Source organism: Aulostomus chinensis, chromosome 15, assembly GCF_037954235.1.
Source record: "Aulostomus chinensis isolate RoL2024-O1b breed Wild chromosome 15, RoL_Achi_v1.0, whole genome shotgun sequence".
NCBI lineage: Eukaryota > Metazoa > Chordata > Actinopteri > Syngnathiformes > Aulostomidae > Aulostomus > Aulostomus chinensis.
Genome location: NC_141334.1, coordinates 6,484,874 through 6,509,614, shown reverse-complemented (window position 1 = coordinate 6,509,614; position 24,741 = coordinate 6,484,874). Strand labels below are relative to the sequence as shown.

Sequence of the window (24,741 nt, the reverse complement as noted above, 5' to 3'; positions counted from 1 at the left end):
AGACAAACGCCTTTGAGGTCAAAGGAATGCAGATCTATGAAGCAGGAAATGTGCACTATTAAGTAGGAGTTGGAAGAGATAGCGAGAGCACATTATGTGTAAATACATCTTAGTAGATAAATCCTTTAAGTTGTTTTAGAGTTTCAGTGTTGCAAGATTCTCTGTATATGTTATGATAATGATGAGCTCCTCCTTGTTATTTGCCACAACTTATCAGTTAGTTTCACAAACAGTTAAAAGTCAGCTACCAGCCCGGATGGAAGGAGGCCAATGACAGTCAATACACCTGAGAATTGTGCGACTTACAACCAAAGTGAAAGACAACTACAGTGATAGCTCAACATATGCAGTTTCATTTTCCTTTCAAGTTCCTACTCCGGGTCAAACCTCAAAACATATTGTTGAAGATGATGATGATGATAAAGCAGCTAAGAGATATTAGACAGACCCGAACACAAACACTCAAATCTTAATTGCACTGACTATAATTCACTGTAATTCATATTCATCTTCTGTAAAAAGTAGCACACAGTCAGTGTAAACGTTACATCTTGCAGGGCCTGGTAGTTCACCCTGCTTTCTCAGCGATCAGTCAATCCCCTTCACCTCTGCCTATCAGCTGACCTGCAGTGTAATCTGGAGAAGCTGTGCATGAATACAGAAGGAACTATGTTAACAGCCATCCTGTCATTCATGCTGTTTACGGAGCTCAAGATAAATCACCACTTCTTAGCTCCTCCTTTCAGTGTTCAACATGTCCTTATAGCTTCCCTTCGGATCACTTATTTGGTTTTTGAATCTCGTCCCAATTACGACTACCATATTGCCGTATTTTTGTATTATTATGATATTTTTAAAAACTGTATGGTTTTATTTAAGTTATCTGAGCAGCCATGTATGAGTCAACACCGTCCTTACCTGTAATTTTGTAAAAAAAAAAAAAAAAGTGTTCTTGTACGTTTTGTGTCATGTAGATGAAATGAATGATGAAGGACACGTTGGTATAATTTGTCTTTCTCTCAATTCATTATGAAGCATTGTAGTTGTCGAAGAGAACAGACTCTACATCTGCTGTACTCCTTCAGATCAATGAAGTGCTGAGAGAAGACTGGGAAATAATTGAGCATATGTGCCTGAGTCAAATAATGTGTGTTTGTGTTAAGCATTTTTGCTTGTGTTTGTGTGTGTCTTGGCACATTATGAATGTGTTAAAGCTTGTTATACTGTGCCAATGAGTTTTCAGTGCCAGCATTTGCATATGGGAATTCTGAACAAGTCTATTTGTTTTATTTATGTGTGTGTGTGTGTGTGTGTGTGTGTGTGTGTGTGTGTGTGAGAGGGTGATGTGTTTGTGTATGCTGATCCTTCTCTTGACACAACAAACATGTCTAGGATACACAACTCTCAAGAGTAATCAGGGGATTACAAAGGTCAGTCAGTTGACTCATTTGATGTTTACGTATAAACAGTCAGACAAAGCAAGAGAAAGCCGGATGCAGGAAAGGACAGAAAAAGGTAGATAGTCCATTAAAGAACCAGTTAAAAATAAAGAGAGATTAATACAAAATAACAGAAAGATGACACACGGAGTTCCGTGCAGTTTCTGGACACATGTCAACGGCACATTTGCACAGACTTGATCTTAAATTGAGCATGCAAACAATTCAGGATCCTCTTGTGGCAACAACTCTTGTTCTCTGGTAGGATCAACATCTAACAGCGTTCATGCTGATAAGCACAAGGGCCTCCTTCCATTTTGTGCTGTGAAATATTAATGATCAATAAGCAATTTAATGCATGAAATCCAAAGAAAAACCTCCTACAATTATATATTCATCATTTTACATGTTTACACCTGTTAAATGTGATGATTTCCAATCATCTTTTATCACACTGGGGCTCAGCAATCGTATTTTCATCGTATTGCTGGAGTGCCCGGTGCACATTAAGGCCATCTTTAAATCTTTCCTGTCAGCTTCCTCCTTCCTTAACAAGAAATCATTTCATCCAATCAATGTGTAAAACACATCTGGCATCACAGGGATCTTTTAATTTGGATTGATGTGCTTCCTCTAAGTATCTTTAAGTGAACGTAAACTGATCCCAAATGAAAATATTTCTTTAAAAAGGTAATTTGGGCACTTTCAGAATTCAACTATTTCAGAACCTCGGGATACACGCTTCCACCTGGAGATCTGAAACCAGGAACAAGAACTGAATCAAATGTGATCGACACGCAGGGTGGCGAGTGTGCGTTTAGTCTGTTTCCCTCATTACGAGCACCGACCATCAACCTTGACCTTGAATAAATCAAAGTGTTTGGGAGGTGAAGCAGTTCCGCTGAGCCTTTGACCTCCATATAATTAATGAGAGTCTCCTTTGGGAGATTCACACACTCCTCAGCTTTTATCACTGATATGGACCCCTCCCCTATCAGAAAGGAATCCCCTCTCCCAGACCACAACCAAATAAATGTGTTCTCTAAACTCTCAGGCTAAATGAATTACAAAAATTGAACCAGTATAAATGGATTCCTGCTCACAGTGGAGACAAATTAATCACGGGCTTGAACCCACCTAGGCTGATGAGTGACATATCAATATTTGACCATAATCAATCTGTCTCCCAGAGATGGCATAAACACTTCCATTGATTAATCAATATAATATTTTATTAGACGGCTGTTAAAGACGAGACAAGAAACAAAAACAGAAGCCTGTTAAAAGGCAAAAAACTGACAAATGGTTTGATTAAGACTGCAAGACCATTAGAAAAGACCTGAGAAGAATAACAAATGAGAGACGCAACCAAACAACCGCCCAAATCATACCCACATCACATTTAACAATATTAATGTACAAGCCTTTTTGAAAAATGCAGTAAGTCAAGTTAATGCACAGAAACCTAAGATGGAGCTGTTCAATACAACCAAACCCCTTCTATAAAATCTAGACAGCCAGAAAAGTGAAATGTAACGTCCTATATATCCTTGAGACAACCATATTTGGCTCCCCTCACTTTTACACTGCTTTACATGAAAGCCCCACTATTTAACTTTATTGCACTGACCTGTTTGTATCTGTTTTTATGTTGTTGTTTGATTTGTATCTTATGTGGCCTCTGCATTGTTCATTTTAACTCTTGAAACTTAATGTTTAAACTGCTGTCTCAGCCAGGCTTCCCTTGGAAAAGAGATCACTGTGTCTGAATGGGGTTGACCTGGTTAAATAAAGGCTAAATAAATAAAAAAAGAAAAATACACTGAATATGAAAGTGACAGAAGAGATGGTGACTACCGCTCTGTCACAGTCTATGCTGCTGCATCTCAGGGGACTGTAGCCGATTTTATAGCACTGCAGAAGCTGCATTTTGTACATGTCAGCAAATAATTGGCTTTATGCAACAACCTGTGCCACTTGGTTACATGCACACTCACGTACAAACACACACACACACACACCCTAACTGTATATATCTGAAGGCTGCACTGTTTTGAGGTTTGAGCAACCAAGCCTGTAAAAGAAATAATCTGTGACAGTTTTGCGACTGTAAACTTTTGATACAACACAGTGGCTGCAGAACCTGTAGCCAGACCTTCAGTTAACATTTACTGTTTGAAATGTGAAATTTTTTTGTTGGCTTGTTTTTTCAGGAAAAAGGTATCTCCATGTAGGTTTGTAGAAGCAACAAGCAAAGGCCAAATCCACACAATTAACTTTTCATTTAAATTATGATTTTTAAAAACAGGATCTTCATTCACACAAGAGTCACAGTATCATTTTAAGAACACAGCAGAAACATGGATTGGTAGCCATTCCAAAGCTAATTTATCAACATATTTAAGTTGGAGCGGAAGCTTCCAGTTTGGGGTCAGAGGAGTTTTTAAAAGGTTTCCGTTCGAGGGCTTTGAAAACACCAGAGTTGTGGCTCTGGTAGGTGCTAGTAAATGCAAACATTTTACATTTTAAGATGGGGAGTTTACTTTTAAACAATGTGCAAAGATATTCAACATGTATCCTATAAACTTCGTTTCACAGTTACGAATTACACCTTAAACAACAGTTAAAATTCAGCTGGAGGGATGTGTGACCTGACTGCAGAGGGATTCACCTTAGCAGCAGCAGCAGCAGCAGCAGCAGCTGTAAAGGATCTATTCTTATGGAGCCTGTGTGTTGCAATCTCATGGAGGATTATCAAACAGAAGAAAAGGTTTGAAATTCTTCCTGCCTCCTGTTCTGTCAACACGTCTCTGATTCCTTCTTACCTTTACTTCTCTTCCATGCTGTCCTCTTTCATGTCTTCAACAGTGCTTCTCGTACCGTATGTTGTTCTGTCTTATTGCAAACTTTTTTTTTTCGTCCTCTTCCTCACTTACCTATCATTAGAGAGTAGAGGAAAGACACGAAAACAACAATGGACGAATCAGGAATTTGCCGATAAAAACAAGGGGCATTTCAGTCAGATGTCTACCTCAAGGACCATTCAGATTTAGGTAGGGAAAACGGTTTCTTTACAGTTATATGAAAAGGGACATAAATGTCTTGAAAGTGTAATGCAACAACACCCACTCTTCACCAGACATTAAATGCCAGCATGTAACAGTGGTGACTTGGCTGGGAATTAAAATCAATATATCCCAAGGGTGCTACTGCATCCCTCCCACACCAGAAACGATGAATAAGGAACTGGTCATCTGGTAAGTTTTATCAACAGGGGATAATATCTTCATATCTTTTACCAGAACTCAACTCAAAATTGATTGGACTTTATTGCTTTCTGATTTGTCTCTTCTCCTTTTGACCTTGTCATCGACCCCACCCTGACCATCTCCTCATAATTCTTCTCTTTCCTATAAACCTCCTACTTGTTGTCAACACGTACAAATAGAGCTAGGAGAGGTGCTGCTTGATAATGAGTATTGCTGGCCTCTTCCCACCATCTTGGCACCACATGACCCACGATTATTTTCCCCTTTCTCAAACCTCCAGTGCACTCCAGACATTTTGCCTTTGGGTTTAATTTCAGAATTTAACACGTTAATGATGCAGATAATGACTGTGACTTATGTTCATATGAAATAAAATGGCTATGAGAGCTGTTGAAGATAAGGAGCAAGTAAATATATAATGTTTCATGCTATTTTTTTTTCTGAAATAACCTGTGTTACTTAATGACCGTCTTCATGTTGGAGATCTCACATTGAGAAAATACTCTCATGTGCTAATTGGCCACAGCGGGATGCCCTTGTTAGCAGCTAGAGCTAAATATCCACCTTTAGACTTTGAGAATTAGTACAACAATAGATCATCGTCTTAAGGATGACATACAGCAACCTATTACCTTTAACAAAGTATGAGCCACACTGTTTGTCACACATGTACTTAGAATCAATTGCAAAACAGCTACATCAATATTGAATGTTCCAAATGTCAGATTAATGGGGGATTAAGTGACTCACACACTCGCTTCGCTCTTTCCCTTTGAGTTTGTTTTGCAGGTACAGGTGCAGAACAAACACATTCATCATGATCTGGACTGAACAAAGACTGTCTCCATACTCAGAGAACTCACAAACATTTGGGAGGTGTCACCTCAACGTGTCACTCAGTCCAGTTTTACAAGCTACACTCTTTGTCTAAATCCTCCATTCTATCTTTGTGTGGCAGCCTTTAGGTTGATCCAATCACATTCAGAGTCCCATCGGTTTCATTTTCTTTCTTTTGTGAATCAAAGGGAACGCAGGACGAGTGTCATCATTGTCAGGAAATAAAAAAAAAAAAACACAAATAGTCATTAAATGGGTCTGAGAGTTCACAGGTATAATAGTAATAGTTCTCTCAGCAGCTAGTAGCCATGAATCAAAAATGGCATGTTCAAAGATGAACAGTCAGAGAAATCAGTAAAAAAATCAGTCATTCAAAGAGAAATTGACTTAAAAACATGTTCATCCTGCTGGAAACCTCAAAGTGGATTCTCCAGCCTTAATTCAAAACTAAGCAGCTCTTCAAGCAGACACAAAATTAGAAATATTTCAGATTCTTTTTCCATAGAGGTTCAAGCGACTCTCTCTCTCTCTCTCTTTTTTCTCTCACAAAGAAAAGAAATCCAGCTCTGAAACCATAAGTATCTGGATATATACTGGAAATATGAATTAACGTCAATGAAAGAGAAAAAAAAAATCAAAATTACTGAAAATTTTTCTAACAGACAAACTTCAAAAATGTCTTTGAGGGCATTCACATATTTGAGTCTCCCTGCCTGTCTGTTAATGAACGAGATGTGTGTCAGCCTCAGCAGCCTGAAGGTCACTAAGAGAGAGTGTTCAGTCCACGACCTTCTGGACATCACGAGCAGTATCTGACAGGAAGCTCTGACCGTCAGTGCGTGGAAACGCTGAGCAAGCTGAGCGGCTTTCACAAGGTGTCATCTGTTTTCAGCTGAATGTACAAGAAAACCAACCGCAGTCTGTGTTCAATACAAGTATCTGATGCTGCTTTATGTATTCAGCGCCGAGAAACCCCAGTCTCTAATTAGTGGGTCATTAACAAGTCAAAAGGGTCTGGATGGAAGCGGAACCGTGCAGGCACCCTGCAGAGTAGTAGAGCTTACAGAGGGTATCATAGGGGGGTGCACTCACACACCTCCAGGACATTGGCCAGCTGGTGCCAGACCAAAGCGGGGAGAATCTTAAAAGTCATCACCCACCCGGGTCATGATTTCTAGTCTGCTGCAGTTGGCGAGAATGTACCACTTTCACTAGAGCAGCTCAAAGACCAACTTTACAACTGGAATCAATTTATGTTTTTGTGATTGGATTACAATAGATAAAAACTGAACACGAGAGTGCAGGTGTAAATGCAACTGAGACGCATGGAGGACGAACTTTGATCTGATCAGAGAGACTCAGGAGGAGCTTCTACTCTTAGGTTCCTAAACAAGGTCATTCATACAGAAATATACTTTACTACAGAATATTTAAGAAATATGGTATATATAAATAAACATATATATATATATTCATATTTTTCTAAGGTCACATAAATTCAACATCTAGCCTATCTCATTAAACCTGCACATCACATCGCTGCACCGTTCATTCTGTTCTGTATTTCTATCCTGTTCACTCTTGTTTGTATTTCCTACTTGTACAAATACACTTTGACACAATCTATACCTTGTGTTCACATTTTTTTAATCCCGATGTAGAGTGAAGGGCACCAGGAAACAGATTGTTGTACCCATTAGAATTTTAGTAATGTAGTTACATAAATGCGCCATGTTACGTTTTGGACAGAAAGGTATCTTTGAACTCATTTTCTCAACATAAATTAATGCAGCTCCTTTGAAATATGAAACACGAGATATGATCAAGATTTTATTCAACAGACTTCTATCTTTATTCCTCTGATGGGTTGGATTACCGTGACAGCAATTTAATAAGATGGCTTGAATGCATTGAGAAACGTTAAGTGTGAAGGTGAGGTTTGGCTTTTTCGAAATTTGTCATTTTGAAAAAAATTAAGGTAAATCATTCAAATAAAAAAATAAAATAAAGTAAAGCGTGATGTAAAGCCCACAAAATCGTATTTTTACATTGAGATGAAATGTGTCTCTTGAGAAAGGCCTTAAAGAAGGTCATACACCTCATAAGTATCTCACCAGCACATAAATGGAGCCCACAAGCTTTTGGGAGTTATTTCAAATATGTCAAATGCATTCATGTAAAAAATATGATGAAATATTTCCTTTGTGTGTAATTATTTCCTTTAAGCGGACAGAAAAGTACCTGAGAGAAGAGAAAAAGTGAAAGCGGATCTCCACATTTTCCATGTCCTTGCATCATTCTGAGACTGAATGTGTCCTCATGAAAGTTTGTGAGAGACAAATGTGGCAAGGGAAAATCCAACACCGTTTTAAAAAATTCTTCTCTGGATTTTTATAATCAATAACTAATTTGCTTTAGGATGGAGAATTTGTGTTTTAAACATGAGGAAGTCCAAAGGGATTATGAGGCAATATGCTGTAACTGGGTGTGTGACGTGTGTGTGTTGAGCATGGGAACACCCACTACTTCCTGTTGAACTGACCTCACACACTTGGCAGCTCTCCGTGCAGTTTTGTGTAATTCTTGGGCTTAATTCCTGAGTTCCTTTCCTACTTTTAATTCTATTTTTTAGTTTTTCACTTGTAAGGTTAATGTCACGGTTTGGTTTTGGGAGCTAAACAAAGGGCAGCATTTGCTCTGTTAATTTTACTTTCACAACTCAACATTGTTTACAAGAGATGAAACAACAGGAGCATCATAACTACATAACTGAGATTATGTGACCAAGATGATGCTGTTTTATTTTTTAAGACAAGCAGGTGTGAAATGAAGGATTCCATCTACTTATGCAAAATAAACAACAATTAAACTTACAAATCTAACCAAACTAACTCCACTGACAAAAATTACACAACCCAAGGAGGCAGACAAGCTGAAAAAAACAAGGCAAGGAACAAAGAAACCACAGAAATGCAGAAAACCAAACGAAATTACAAAAATCAAATAATCCCACAACTAGAGAGGTGGGAGAACAGAAGGGCTGAGAAGAAACGGACTAGACAGGACATGGAAATAGACTGGGCAGACAAAGACTGATCAACAAACAAAACCCAGGTGAGTGCACAAAAAAAGGAGGGAAAGACAGACAGGAAGTTAAGCAAACAGACAAAACAGGGAAAAGATTTCACATCAAAACAGGAAATGATCAACAAGGAAATTAAAAAAAAAAAAAAGACAAAAAAGTTCAAAACAGCTGGTCAAAAACTGAATTAGTATCTAAAAATGGGAATAAATATAGTCCAGATGAAAAACATTTCACTAAGTTTAAGAATTAGTAGAATGAATTCTTTGCTTGCATTTTGACACCTTATACCTCAGCAAAGGAGGCTATGTAGACAAAGATAGAGATAAAGAACATAAATATATTATTGTTGAAGTCCCTTCAGAAAGTTTCTTTCCAATGAACAATAACAGGTCTGTCACATCAGCAAACAATGGCATGTTCCAAAACTATCTCCTGGAGATTAATAATCATACCTGTATTTATATAGTGCATAGCCTCAGTAAACTTAATTTTTTAAAAAAAAGCTTACTTTATTTTTTGAAAAAATATTGACCATTATATCAAAAACAGGTCTTCTGGACCACGGATCACACGATAGAGATGAATTCAGGAAACCTGTTCCACATGGAGCTACGTATAATTTGATCCAGATCATCTCCAAAAGTTTATCGCTTGATCTTTCTTATCATAACCCCTGTCTTTATTTTCTGAATCTTTAAAACAAATTTAATCGAAACCCATTCATCAGCTTTTGAGGTAACCTGCAAACAAACAGACATACACCGGTGATGATATTATATTCTTGCTGGAGGTCATTAACACAACCACCCAGTGACCCCACAAATAGAAGTCCATCTGCTGTAAATTGCTCCTCTCTCGCCACAGCAGCCCCCACAGCTCACAGAGCCAAAGAATTATAAAACTAAAATGAATCCCCTCCAGTGAAGACCTTTAAAACATCACTTTCATATTAACTGAAAAAATACCATGCAGCAAGGAATCATGTTGTATTATAATGTCAAAGTTGAAGAGTATTGGAGGATTGTTACAGAGGCTGTCCATGATATTGTCAGATAGCAAAAATTTGTTTGTCAGAACTGGTTAAGAAAGTTCTTTGTGTGGATTTCATAAAGACGGTTTTAAAATGGGATTTTATATCCCACTTAAAGGAAAACAGAGATAGCAATTGTTGATTTCTCACAGCTCAAAATAACAACCTTATGCCTGTCAAATCTCTACCTGCGGGGGTTGATGGTGGTTTTTTTTCCACCAATACCAAAGAGTGAGCCAACATTTTGTTAACAGATGGAACAGCTGGAGGTCTGCAACAGACCTTCTGATTCCGGCAGCTTTTTGGAGAGCACAAGAAGTTGCATATATTACATGGGCCTTCTAAAATTCTAACATTATTTTTAATGAAAACAACCGATGATGGGGTCTGAATCCTTACCGTCCACAAATCAATGCTTAACTTGCACAGAGAGTCAATAGTGACTGAGTGGACTACAAGTGCCAGTAATAGTGTAATATGGATTTCCTTTATCCATAAATGTTATTTTTTGGCTCTTTCTTCCGCCATTTTGTTCTCTTCTACCATCTCTATTTTTTCTCTTCCTCGTGTCTTCATATTTCCCTTCCTTCCACCCAGGCTAGTGTATATCTCAGGCCGAGTTGGTCCTTATGAATGTTAGAGAGGCATGAAAGGGGCCGCAGCGCTGCAGGGTGTGAGTAGAAGATTGCCCAATACATCATAAACACCATCATAGGGTTGACCCATTAAGTAGCCTGTTATTAGGTTTCCTAGCCTGTGTGATTGCAGGGGGCATAACATCTGTGTTTGATCTATCATTTTTATCCATCGTGTCTGCTGACTGGGAAAATGCTTTCAAAACTTGCTGGGTTAAATCAAACTTGACCCAAACCAGTGAGAGATTTTGCATTGGAACTCCTCATATTGTACTTGCTTGATGCAAAGGAGAAAAGATATGAAACGGTTTGCTTTACTGTTGCTTTTCCAGTGAATATGTCAGCCTGACTTGACTCAGATTAACAGCTTTATCCATTCACTGAAAGTTGTGGATTGTATCTTGGGGGACCTTAAAGTTTATAAACTCAATGGATGGAAAGATCTCTAGTTTTAATGGCCTAGAACACTGCAGAAGTTTAAACCAGTGTAATTTTATATATATATATATATATATATATATATATATATATATATATATATATATATATATATATATATATATATATATGATGGAAAGTTCCCACCTACATAGACATTTCCACCTACGACAGTGAGGACACCTACTGTCCCAATTTGGTACGTTACATCCATTTACATAGAAATGGCTCCTACAGTCATCATGATCATTTCTGGAAAATTAAGTAGTGTGTATCAAGGACAATTGATCAGATCAGATCAGATCAGATCCAATTTGAAGCAAATGAAAGCAGTGAGCATTTCTGATTCTTCAGATCATTTACTGCTGGTTGCCATAAGAAAGAATGGACTGGAATCACTATTCATTATGTTAACCTTGACTTACTTTGATGTTTTTATGTCCTTGTTCTCTTATTGTTGAGTTTACAGTGAGCAATCTCTTCTTGATACAAGGACAGGTTAAACATGTTTTGCTCAAATCGTATAGAAAAATTGTGATGAATGAAACTGCAGAGAAGATTTTCTCCTGATACCCATCTTTAAAGAAATATAAAAACACACATTTTATTTGTTTTTGCATTCAAATTCCTAACAATTTGATAATTGTTATCATAGTGAATAATAATCAAAGGGCTTTTTATGTCCACCGTCTCTCAATTCTCTGAAAACCATAGGCAAGATGTTGACAGAAAGAGATGAAGACAAGAACCACGCATTTCTCTTTCCAAATGTACTCTCATTTGTTCAAAAATCAATCAAACAAGTTTTCAAATTGTTCCCTTGTGCATGAATCACTATTGTTCATATTCTGTTTCAGTCTATTGTATTTGAAATTCAGCTAATAATTTTTCTAGTGTTTGTCCATCTCAACTCATTTTCAGATTCACTCAGTCTGTAAATCAAAAAGAAAATTCATAAACAGTATTCACTGAGTTTAACATCTGTTTAACTATCACATAGAGCATTTAATTCGTTACAAACACCATCTTGCATATGAAATTAAATAATACTTATTGTGAAGCGATTCAAGACATTAGACATCCAGCATAACACAGAGGGATTCTTAATTAAGTTCAAGAATCAAACTGAAATAAAACTGAAAACAAACCAGCCTGTTTATATCTAAATGCAACAGCGTGTGTGTCATGTGTTCAGCCACACAATGACATACACACAATCAAGCTAACAACCCGTTATCAACACACACAAATGCTAACGGCTTCATTAAAGCGCAGCGTAACGGCGCCATCTTGGAATGATACGGCGGTATGCGGCTCTGACTTTATACCAGATTCTGGTCGTTTGTTTTCACACTTAACTCGTTAATGACCGCTTCCAACTATTGTTAAATGAAGTTTAACATTCTCAGATATCATTTGCGTGTGTGTGAGTTTGTGTTTTCACAGAATACTGACCTGAAAAACACCTGCGAATCCTTCAAAGGAATGTAGAGACAAACATAAACATCTCCATCCAAACGATGAGTGTCCCTCACCGTAAGAAACCTGAGCTCCATACCTGCTGAGAACATTGGTTCCCCTTTCTTGCTTCCACTCTCTCTTTTGCTAATGAATCAACGCTTTTTCCTCGAAATAATTGTGAGATTAATTTCCTAATGTCCGAAATGTTTTGTATGTCACAGCTGCAGAAATAACACATAGTATGTTTATGTTATTTTATAAAATATGATTACAAAAAAGTAAAAATACAAAGTGGAAACATATTTGGGTGTATTACACCGACAGTTAATATTTTAGACTTAGTTGCTTTCTCACTACATGTTTAATTGTTTGTTTGTTTTTCCTTCTAGGGAAATGTGTGACTATCACTCAGAACTATTGCTAATAAACCCTCCATCTATCAGGCCACATTACACACAAATTGATTTGGTTACCAATGATGATGGAGGCATAACCTGCTCCCCACTTTTCTTCCCTCATTGTCTTTTTTTTTTTTTTAAAGACTAAATACAATTGAAAACCCCAAATTCAAATAAGGGTTTTCTCTTTATATGTGTGGCCCTGCGATTGGCTGGCAACCCATCCAGGGTGAACCCCGCCTCACTCCAGCTCCACCCCCACCCCCTGCAACCCTTAACAGGATAAGCGATAGACAATAGATGAGCCCCGGCTCGGGCACGGGATCTTTCTGTGTGGAGTCTGCATGTTCTCCCTGTGCCTGCGTGGGTTCTCTCCAGGTACTCCGGCTTCCTCTCACAGTCCAATGACATGCAATTGGGGACGAGGCTGATTGATACTCTAGATTGACCATAGGTGTGGCTGTGAGTGTGAATGGTTGTCTGTCTCTATGTGTTGGCCCTGCGATGGACTGGCGACTCGTCCAGGGTGAACCCTGCCTCTCGCCCAAAACCCGCTGGGATAGGCTCCAGCCCCCCAGCAACCCTTAACGCAATAAATGGAAGAAAATGGATGGATGGAAATTCAAATAAGCAAATCTGACATGACTGACAAGCAGTGTCCACCACTGTTGTGTTCATAGAGATTCACACTCATATATCAACTCCAGACAGCATGCAACACTCCCAAAACAAGCTGGCCCTGGAGCTGTTCCATCTTGTCCAGCCAAACATAATTCCTCAAGAAAACTCTATTTTTCACGGGTAGATCACCAAAACAATGCCCTCCCATGTTTCAGGGTTCATGACCTCTTCTTCTTCTTCACTGCCCATGACAACCAATCTTAATATTACTTACTGTATACTGCTATTTTCTAATGGAAATATGTGCTATGTTGTCTGGTTTCTTCACTCTGAACCACTTGATGGAAATGGTTTTAATTCACATTTCCTCTTTTTTTTTTTTTCAAAGTTTGCTTAAAATTTGTTGATGCCCAAATGTAAACACAGCCACTGAGCAGAAGTCCGGTCCATTAGCAAAGTTAGCACTGGTCTAGGTTTAGATTAACTTAGGGTTGAAAATAACCACAAAACAAAGTAGCTACCTAGGACATGAGGGTATTATTCGTTTCCATTGACATCTCAAAAGAACAGTAGCTGCCTCTCAAAGAATCATTTTAGGTAAAACCCGTTTTCTTGAGCCTCAGCAACAATCACCAGAACAAAAGACAACCTGTGATCAAGGTAATGGAAAACCTATTTCGGCCAGCTTTCAACCTCACCTCCAAAGCAGAAAAGAAATAAGATATTAAGTTAACGGAGGGGAGGTGTGGCGGTAGTTTAATTTAAGTACATATGATAGGCATTGTATAGTGGCTGTGTGTCCATGCACATCAGAGCTGAATGTGTGTAACGATATTATAAAGCAAGAGATTGACTTCACTCCCAGAACTGCAGAGCAAAGCATCATGGTAGATTGGTTACGGATCTATGGTTCCTGGCCTCGGCCCGGCTTCTCTGTCCCTCTCCCTGTCATCCCATCTCTTTCGTTGTTGCCCGGAGATTCCTGGAGAGCATCGAGTCGTCCCAAATGGAAAGGAATGACAGCGTCGTCTCAGCGGAAAACTTAGTGCTCATGCAAAACGGGAGAAATGGAGCGGCAAGTCAAGAGAGGGAGAACAAATTTTGAGAAATGAATGTGCCATGAATGGATGAAAAATGAGGAATGAGTGTGTTCTTTGAGATAATTCGATGTGGAGTGAGCCTTTTTTTTTTTTTTTTTTAGTCTTTTGGTTGTTTGTCGAGTAGGAAGCTATCAAAGATGAAGATACATACACAGTGAAGATGCAGTGCAGTTGATTTTCTGTTTGGACTTCTTGTTTTATTTAGCAAAGTTTGTTTCTTGTGTGTCATTTATTGTGTCGTCTTCTTGCACTCACTCACTCACTGTCCAGTTGTCAGCTTAGATCTGTTTTCAGGTTAAGTCTTTGTTCAGCCAGCCGTAGAGTCAATCTACTTGAGTTCTTCTTTTTTATTGTCTGCTTCTTGCCAGTGGTTACCTAGATATGGATACCCTATTGCTCCTCTTTTGCTTGTTTAATACAATTTCATCAGTTTTATTCAGTCCCTGGAAGCCTCTGCTGTTCTCTGCACTTTGGTCCAATTGCCTCTGGGTCCATAGTTTGGACAGAGGGATTTGTCCAAACCATGGATCCAGTGGTTTAAGCAGCACAAATCAAGGAACTTAATGAGGTGAGATATGCTGTGGAGTGTTAAACTGCATATTGCCACAATATCTCTTATTCTGTACAGCTGAGGATCCAGCGGTTGAATATAAGGCTAAAGATCAAATGTGTTTGTTGAAGCATTTTCATCATTATAATACTCTTTCTATCACCTATGCAACGCACCATTTGAGTCAATGCTTGTGATTCCATCAGAAATACGCAGCGTGTTTCAGTTATAGTCCAGAAGCTGCGTGGCACCATGGTTCCTGAGGAATCTGTAACAAGGGTGCTTTTGATGGAAAGCTGCACAGAGCAGATCAAGCCAGACAGGAAGATGATACCAATTATTTCTGCTTTGGAGTGAGAGGCTGGCCTGTGTCATCTGGTTGTGTGTTTTGATTGCTTGTTGCTTTTACAAGCTGTGCTGTAACTCTGTTGACTGCAAGTCACCTCCAGCTGACTTGAGTCCTTGTATCCTGACTTTCTATTTTTATTGAAACAAAAGTTTAGTTTGAAACTGTTAACCTGCACGTCTAAGTATAGGCTCTCACATTTTACAGGGTGTTTCTCCAGAATGTATTCTTTTTTTGTTTGGGTAGTAGAATGGAATGCAAGAGTTTTTTCTGTCAGAGTTGAAACACTGAATGTCTATAAGTTTTTTGTTTATTCTTTGGTCTTATTTGAGTATTTTGTCCAGAATTCTTTTTCTATGTCAAACTATGTTAGCTATCTCTTAGCCTTTTTGCGCAACAAAATACATTTAAGTTTAGTACAACCTTATCCATTAAGTTATTTCATGTTATTTTCTTGTTTATTTTTACACTTTCGTGTTATGTTCCTGGCAAGCCTGGTCATAACATATATTTATCAGGATCAGGATTTCAGTGTTGTGTTTATTGATGGAAATATTCTCTACTACTTCACTAACACTTCGATGAATAATTGCAAGACAGTTTTACGCATAGCCTACAACACGTAATGTGTACAGCTTGAGTGAATGTTTCACGTGTTCATTCATAGGTCATTATTTCCTCATGCATCTATATTGTTTTTGTAGGATAGGGCTAAATAAGGTCAAGAAGAGTTCTGGTCAAGTGCTGCCTTGATCTTGGTTTTGGGTTTCAGAGTTTAGCCTCAAACATTTCATGTTGCCGTTAGTAGAGCATCTCAGGCTGATGTTTGAGCTACCCCCTTTAACCTCTAGTCCCAGGCCAGTGAAGTTTGTAACACTCTCAAAACTTCACCAGACTTTCTAAAACTTTTAAACTAGGCTTACATCTCTATTATCTCTCTGTCTGTCTGTGTCTCTCTCTCTCTCTCTCTCTCTCTCTCTCTCTCTGCATCTTTCTTCCAAGTCCCTGTCCATCTGTCCCCCACTCTCCCCTCATCCTCTGGATCACGGGGCTGTGTAGCCTTGTGTACCCTTCAAATAATTAGTGTCAGTGTCTCTTGATGTAAAATGAATGGATAGCATTGTGTCTGGGGGATAAAAAGCACCCTGAGAGCCTGTGAAACTATACACAGTAATAGAAGGAGAGAGGTGGAGCAGAGAGACAAATCAAAGCTGTGGAGAAAGAAAGAAAGCCAGTGTGAGCGAGCGCTCCAAATGGAGAGGAGGGGAAAAAAAGGAAAAAAGAAAGGGAGTGCAATACTAAGACGCATGTCTGAAAGAGATGGGATGGTTTTGTGAGAGAAAATTTGAGGGCTCGGTGTGTGGCAGAAAGATGAAGGGGATTCAACATCCCCCTCCTTGTTTTTCACCCTCAGTTGTTGGCTTTAAAGTAGCCTCTCGGGCCGCTGGAGATCTCTGATCTGTCTAGTGTGTCTGACTGGCAGCTGCTGTCACTATAGAATGAAGCTGTTCAAGCTCAGTGCACATTTGTGACAACTTAAACATGCTACTGACATGTTCATCCAGTCTGACATGACGAGACAGCCGGTACAGAGCAAAACATGCCTTATTTAAGAGACATTGATCTTGTACCTCTAAAACTTGTAGTTAGTTTTACACTGAAACACCCACTCACTTGCCAATTCATCAAGTTCAAGTCAAGAGTGGTTGATGACTTATTTGTGTTGATATTAGAGAACCTGCATGTAAAATTGAGGATTTAGAAAATGATTCCAATACACAGATTCACTTACTCCACCATTCAAATGTGCTCAAAAAGGTTTTATTCCTTTTTTTCTGGCATATTTCCTGAATTTTTTTCTAACTTCTCTGTAAAATCAGCTGATGATTGTCTGCGTTACTAGGAGAATGCAAGCATGTATAGATACTGAAAAACCCCGTAAGGGAATGTTTATGCTAGCATGCTATCCATCTTTAGGTGATGAGTAGAAGTGTCATTTGAACGGATGAAGGGGTGCATCATAAGATGAGCGGATGGGTGAGAAAATCAAGGAGTGAGAGAAAAATACATAAAGATGGAGAGTTTTCCCTGTGGACCCACTGCTTGTTTTCATTTCAAGTTGGTCTTGATCTTGGGTGTACTCAGTAGGGGCCGAAACACGCTCGTTTTATTCTCACTCCGGAGTTTGTTTGCAGCTCTTGATTTGATCGTTAGTTATCAGTTTTGTGTGAACTGGCAGTTCTGTCTTCCTTTACAACAGATACTGTAATTAGAATGTTTGTTTTATAAATGAAAATCCAAGTAGGTGGTTATGTGATAGATGTGACAGAGCTGTGGACATAGAACATGTCATGAAGCGCCATGTGTAGCCTGGTTCCTTGAGCACACATTTAATGCATCGTCACCTTCATCGTCATTAAATCAGTTCCTCCAAACTTCCATTTCATAAAGTTTTAATGAGGTTAAATTACTTCTGAAAGCAGTAGCCTTCTGTTTAAAAATGTTTACCGCAGCAAATAGTTGTCATATGTGAAGTTTATTTCTTTTGAATAAGTTTCAGTTTCTCCTCCAGTGCAGCTGTAGATAGCTCTCCAAAATATCTGTACCTCTCTTAAGTTCCGGTAACCGAATTTCCCCCCGTCTGATAATTCCCCTAAAATGTTAATGGGACACCAGCAGAACTCTCTATACTGATCAAAACTTGCTCAGCCTTTTACACTCACAGAAGCTCTGCTTTTGGTTCAAGTAATTATCGTATTCATTCCATACGTTTCCCAGATTGGAAACATTTATTCAGCAAAGGTTGTTTTTTTTTTGTTTTTTTTTTCTCAAACCCATGAGATGAATGAAATTTACATTGATGAGCCAAACCTTATTTAAGTATACATTTGTACTTTTGCCCTCACTGATGACCCTATTAAATAAGATGGTATTGTTTGTAAGCACGACTGTGTCTTTGTTTCATTTTAGCGAAGCTATAGCTTGTGAGATGTTGTGGTTCACAGCAGCGGTGCTGAGGATGTTGTCATTTAATGGAGTAGTCCAGTGAATAAGATGATGATAAAATAAATTGCAGCCAGTTTTTCACACAGTGGTGATTCCTGGATGTAAATTTTAATTAGCTACAAATATTTCCGACACCACCACCACAGAAAATTGCTGATGAGCAATGTAATATCCAGGAATTCCCCCTGACCATCCCTGTAATAAATAAGGCCACATTTCTGATCACTGACCAACGCAGTCCTGCCATACTGGGCCAAGTCCTGTGACAACTATACATAGAGAACATTAGAATGTCTCACATGGAACTGAAGGTGGTTCTTTCTCTGAGATTATTAATAAATATAACCATCTTGAAATGGGATCACACCAGCTGTTATTACCACATTAATGCATGGGTTCTCTCGCATACACAGGCTCGCAAGGGGAAAGTAATACCAGCCATATGGTGCTGTTGGTGACAGAATAACAAACACCTGAGCATTAGCCATGCAATGACTGAGCAACATTTTTCACAGAAAAAAAATTCTGAGGATAAGACAAAGACTCAGTAACTATGTCTCAAGCAAAATGGCTTTGTCAGCTGTGCTTCTACATTAAAGTAGCCAACATTCATTTATTTGGCACATTTTTACCCTTTAGATTGTGCAACCTTGACAGAAATTGTGCAGCACCTCAGGCCTACTACCCCTGCCTTGGCTCTCCGCCTACAAGCTTCTTTAAAAATGTTTTAACTGCATAACACCAGATGTACAATAGATAGTTCTCTTCAATCAGATTTTCCTCCAGAGGCCCTGAAGACTGCAGATATTAAATATCTTTAAAAATGTGTAATCTGGATGCCTCAGTGATAAATAACCAGGGGCCTGTATAAAAAATAAATGAATTCTTTTTTATTAGGGAAAAATAACTGGAACACTTTATTTATCAACAGCTCCATGCTTTCATGCCGCATAACAATTTCCTTAAGGTTTTCTGTCTGGATTTCAACGAAACCACAGCAGTGAGACTGCACTTGTTAAAGTTTTAAACATCATTCATCTGATCAGTGATGCATTGAAAATTCCAGCTGATGCTTCGTTTAACACGGTTCACTATGAGATACTGCTCGACAGACTGGAAAAGCGGGTATAACTTTCTGGCATGGTGTTAAATTGGTCAAATTATACTAACAAGAAAGGGACTTCTTTAGAAATCTGAAAATCTAAATTGGCAGCACCAGTTCCTGGAAGGTCCATTTGCGAGATTCTTCCTGGAAGTCAGCCCTGAGCAGACAAACTACTGGTTTAGAAGCATCCTGCAAAAAACCTGTGTGATGAAGGTGGGACAATTAAGCCCACTTCACTTCTTATTTCCCAGGTTGTGATATGGCCCCTTCAAACAGCTACCTTGAGCTGTAGTTTTAGTATACGGTGTTGGATTGGTGACCAAATCTAGCAGAACCCATCGGTCCCTTCTGGCCAACACAAACCCCTGCACCTGCATAAAGTATACATCTGACTTTATAAAACTATCCTGCTTACAACTTTTATTAAAAAATGCAAGATAAATGTGAATCTCTCTTATAAAACTTGCATGACCAGACATCCTATGTGTGCTGGATTAATACAGGCAAATATCAAAAACAATATCATGACATTTTAAATACTGGGTTTTAGTGAAAAGCTGGATTACTTATGTCTAAACTGCCTTTCTTCTGTTAGCTGCAGCTTTCTTGTGTTTAGAGAACCCCCCTGGACTAAACTGTGCACTTGGGTTCAGAGCATTAACATTTTTATAGAACCATGAGGCCGTTGTTTGACGGACGATAAATGGGTATTTTCCTAACTCTGCTTCAAATGGAACAATAGGGACGGAACTTGTCACAACGCGCCCATTGGCACACAGTAACCGTGTCTAAGAGCTACATACATCAACACAATTGCTTTTATTAGTCTGCCTCTTTGAATTCATTTTTGGGTCATTTGTATGTATCGGTCGTCTTGAGGGGAGCTGTTGGGGTGGGTTGAGGATGTTTGGATGAGAGTTGTGGTGCTGCTGGTGGTGGGTATATGTCAAGCCTGCTTAAGAGGCTCAATGTCAATGGCAGCCGCTATTTCAAAGTCGCACACATGATAAATACAATATGAGAGTGGGAACAAACACAAAATCCCAGAGCAGGGACAATGTAATAAATCATATGAATAAATCCACCAGTTGACCACTTGGGAGCACTAATAATCCAAACCCGACAAGACCCCGAGTCCCCCCACCTATCAGCTTTTCTCTCGTCATTCCCTCTCTTTTTTTAATCTCTGCATGCTCTCCCTCCACCCCCCCCCTTTGTTTCCATCTTTCTGTCTCTCTCCCTTCCCTACTGTTTCTGTCACCCAACACACATACACACACACACACACACACACACACACACACACACACACACACACACACACACACACACACACACACACACACACACACACTCACACAGAGTTCACAGCCCTGTAATGAATTAATCAGGGGAGTGTGGCCGTGCACTTGAACATTGCCACCCTGAGAAGTTGGCTGGAGTTTTCAGCATTTCTGGTATTTCTGTGTGTGTGTGTGTGTGTGTGTGTGTGTGTGTGTGTGTGTGTGTGTGTGAGAAGGGTCTGACTGAAAACCAGAGGCCAGTTATACTTGTGCGGGGCCCAAATCCTGCACCCCAACCACTTTGAACAGCTGTTTTAGGTTTATGGCTTGGTGTTGGGGTTGTGTGATATTTAGGGTGGGGTTCGGGTGAAGGCTGTCATTTTTGAAATTACAGGAGGAGGTTTGGGAATGTTTAAAGTAATGCATGGTGGGTGGGTATGTTTGTGTCTGTAACCAAAGCTAAAATTGTTCACCAGCTTGTAATACTTACATATTGTCTGTCACAGCTAAGTCTTGAAGCAAAACGACACATTTGATGTGTTTCTCCTTTGGGTCTCCTACCTAACACCTCACTGCTCTTCACCTACCTCACTAATTGCCTGTTCAATACTTTTGTTGTCGTAGCAGTAGTACTTATTTGGGTACTCTTGCACATCGCGTGAGCATACTTTCCCACTTGTGAAACCCGCAATCCTTCCATAGTCTTCATACGACTTTAATTTGATAATTTCTCGCTTCAATTCAACCTCAAACATCAGCTGCATGTTTTCCTGATGATCATTTGACTGAGTATTAACTTTAAATCTATAGATCCTGGTGGTTTTATGGCATCTGCATACAAGTTTAGTGGATTTATTAAAATTCTAATCAAATATTCGCAAGCTTCCATGTGATGGCCAGTGTTTGAGACTGTCAAATATAGCTGAACACAGACATCTGCTCAGCATGAGCTCATCAACTTGACTGGTTGTGTTTATTCACACACACACACACACACACACACACACACACACACACACACACACACACACACACACACACACACATTTCAGTCAAAATGTCATCTGCTGTTTATTTTTCCTGCTCCCCTGCTGTTTCATTCTCAACTCTGGACATCATGTAACTGGTGTTCAGCTGCATAATGTCACTACAGGGTATTTTCATGGTCAGAAGTAAATATGGATGGATGAAAACATCATGAAACATGATAAAGTACATTCTGTTCAGCTTCTTTTTTTTGCCTTTGTTCTTAAAAAGATTTAAGGAATATGCTGCAAGGAAAAAAGCTACAGGACCATACTGATTTAACATAGATATATGTATTCTAGATATATGACATGTCATTCTTCACCTCCCTCCTGTCCTGCTTTGGCCCCAGCTTCCCAATCTGAGCCATGTATCAGGCTCCCATAGCTGACATTCTACCCACTCTGGGCTTTCTTTGTCAATTGCTGTTCTTTTCCGCATTTTATTGAACTAAACTCCAGGCAAGTGAGGAGGATTCCACAGATAAGCTATCAGGCCCTGGCATCATGCCGACAAGCCATCAAGCCATGAAATATGTGTCTGGCTGTGAGTCAGGGTGTCGACACTAGTGCAGACGCACGCACACTAATGTTGAGCACCTAAAACACACACACACACACACACACACACACACACACACACACACACACACACACACACCCTTGACAACTACTGAATGGATTCTCCTCTAGCTTTGTTTCATGTCAAAATTGAAATCTGTCCAGTATTTTTGTCTCCTTCTCAAAGCAGCTCAGCCTCTGTCAGCAAATGTTTGTCCCTCACATGGCTCTTACTCTGGCTGCCTCATTGCGAGGTTCTGATTAAACCGTGTTCAAGAGAGGACGCTGTATGAAAGCACCTCTCTTGTGGATTCTTATAGCTTTATAAGTGGAAATAAGTCATCTAGGTGCTAAAAATATATATTCTCAATGTATAAAAGCTAAATCTGACCTATTTAAGTCTACCAAAATAGTCGAAAAGGTAAATGGAAACATATTTTAAACTTCCTCAAGGTTAGACAGCCCTTGGCAGTGTGTAAACATTAAAAAAAAAAATACAGTTAAGGTGTGAGGGTGACAGTGTCCCTTGACCAGTGCTCTGTGTTGAACATTTTTTGCAACATAAATATAATCATTATCTCTAAATACACGAGTGTGACTACCATCACCACCAAGGTGTCTTCGTTCTCCTGGCTGCAGCAGCTTCCCAGGCCAGGGAGGTAGAATCATGGCAACAGAGGAAAAACAATAATCACACAAAGAAACAAAATGAGGGATCAAATCTGAATAAGTTGACAAAAAGAGCAAACAGAGCCAATACCAGCATGGGTGAAACAGCGCTCTCACGACTGGTGGATAAATTGTTAGGTTGAGAGAGAGAGAGAGATGACCTGAGCGTTACAAACCGGACAAAACACTGTTGTATAAATACTGAACATATTGTTCTCATCTTTGAGCACAATTGGTCCTGACATGTATAGAAACACGACATCACACTCACATATTACACATTTTCTTTCCTCGACTCCATCAGCAGCTCCTCCTTTTTCTTCCCCATCATCTTTTCTTCTCTTTCCAGGGCATGTGTGAAAATGTTGAAAGCAAGCCTGCCAGGCTTTTAGGATTGAGAGAAACAAATAGCATAATTCAAGACAGAGACCCAACTCCAGGCTGTTGGACCATACAGAGCGTCTTTTTTTTTTGTATAATTCCGACGCCTTTGAAAGTGAAGTCACACAAATGTGGCCACAAAAATGAGAAAACAGAGAGACAGGCTGATGGACTTAAGAGAAGGTGCGCAGACAGACAAGATGCAGGCTAGAAGATGGAAAGGAGAGAAATAGAGAATGACAAAAACCCCATAGACATTAGCATGATGGAATGAGGTTAAGCTTAGCTGTTGGACCAAAAAAATAAGGATCCTTTCTCTGTCTGTTTTATGTATTCATATATATAAATATACATACATATACAGTATACTGTATATCACCCTTCAAAGCTCTTTATGATAAATGGAAGGCTGCAGGAGAAGTCTTATTCTTTCTCCTCTTTCATACTGAAGTAGAAGGCATTATACAGGTCAACATAAATGAATAACATGAAAATATACAGCTATAAAATTTGGGACATTCACTGGTGAGAGAAGAAAAAGTAGTACGTAAAAAAAAACCTTGATATTACTCTAAAGACATAAACTTACCAAACAACAGAGTATGTACCTAAAGCCTGGTTTATGCTCGGTATAGTATATATATACTTTATATATAATTTTATAGTTTCTTTGCAGTTTCTTCCTGAAAACCTTGGTGACATTTTTGTGTTGCTGGTGGACTGATTTATGTTTCCCGCTATCATCTCTTGACTCAAAAACAATTTTAAAGATCAATACCAGACTAAATGACCAATGACGGACCCTTTTTTTCTGTAGATGTAGTGAACTGACAGTCGTTGTAGTAGAGGTTTGTTGTTGTTGTTTTTTTTTTTGGTCATTCTTTGAATTGATGCCCTGTGGACTGCTCACGTCCCGACCTTATCTCACATGTTGATTTGACATTTCCTCCTAAAAGGCCACGCATAGATCATATGTTTGTAGACTGGGCGCATGAACGTTCCACCACATAAAGAGGAATGAGCCCTGCTGCACTGCGAAGGCGAGCTGGTGCATATTGCAGTTCAGAGTGAACTGATCTTAGAGTGCTACTCCCTTGTAGTCGTAAAAACAGGATGGAATCAGATGGAAGACTTGAAAAACTGTGACGAGGTACGTCATCCTCTCTGGTGATACATTTGTATCAATTAGAGATATTTTCTGTTAGACTCATTACAGGACCCCAGCATATGTCACAAAAGCCATAAGCAGTGATGAAAAGTATCATAATTGCACCGGTAACACACATTTTAACAGTGCTTAAAGTGTTTTCATGCATAAAACAGGGAAGGTGTAAAAACTTCTCAGTCCCACCGAGATTTAATTTAATTTTTCTCAGCTCTGACAGCTCTAATCTCCTCTATAATAAGCATCTCTGCTCAAAATAACAAAACAGCACCCCGTAGCTCTCAAAGCAAATATTAAACACTGCTGCTTTGTTGATTTTTAGACTAATGACCTTGAA

At 39.1% G+C, this 24,741-nt stretch overlaps 1 long non-coding RNA gene across 2 annotated transcripts in view; it reads right to left on the bottom strand.

Moving 5' to 3' along the window:
- Positions 1–12,260, bottom strand: part of LOC147248449 (uncharacterized) — a 50,238-nt gene extending 37,978 nt beyond the window's left edge. For both annotated transcript variants that reach the window (XR_015109292.1, XR_015109293.1), the window contains exons 1-2: positions 12,189–12,260; positions 4,265–4,375 (exon numbers count right to left, since the gene is read on the bottom strand). This is a non-coding gene — a long non-coding RNA (uncharacterized LOC147248449). The remainder of the gene's footprint in view (positions 1–4,264; positions 4,376–12,188) is intronic.
- Positions 12,261–24,741: the final 12,481 nt, after the last annotated feature.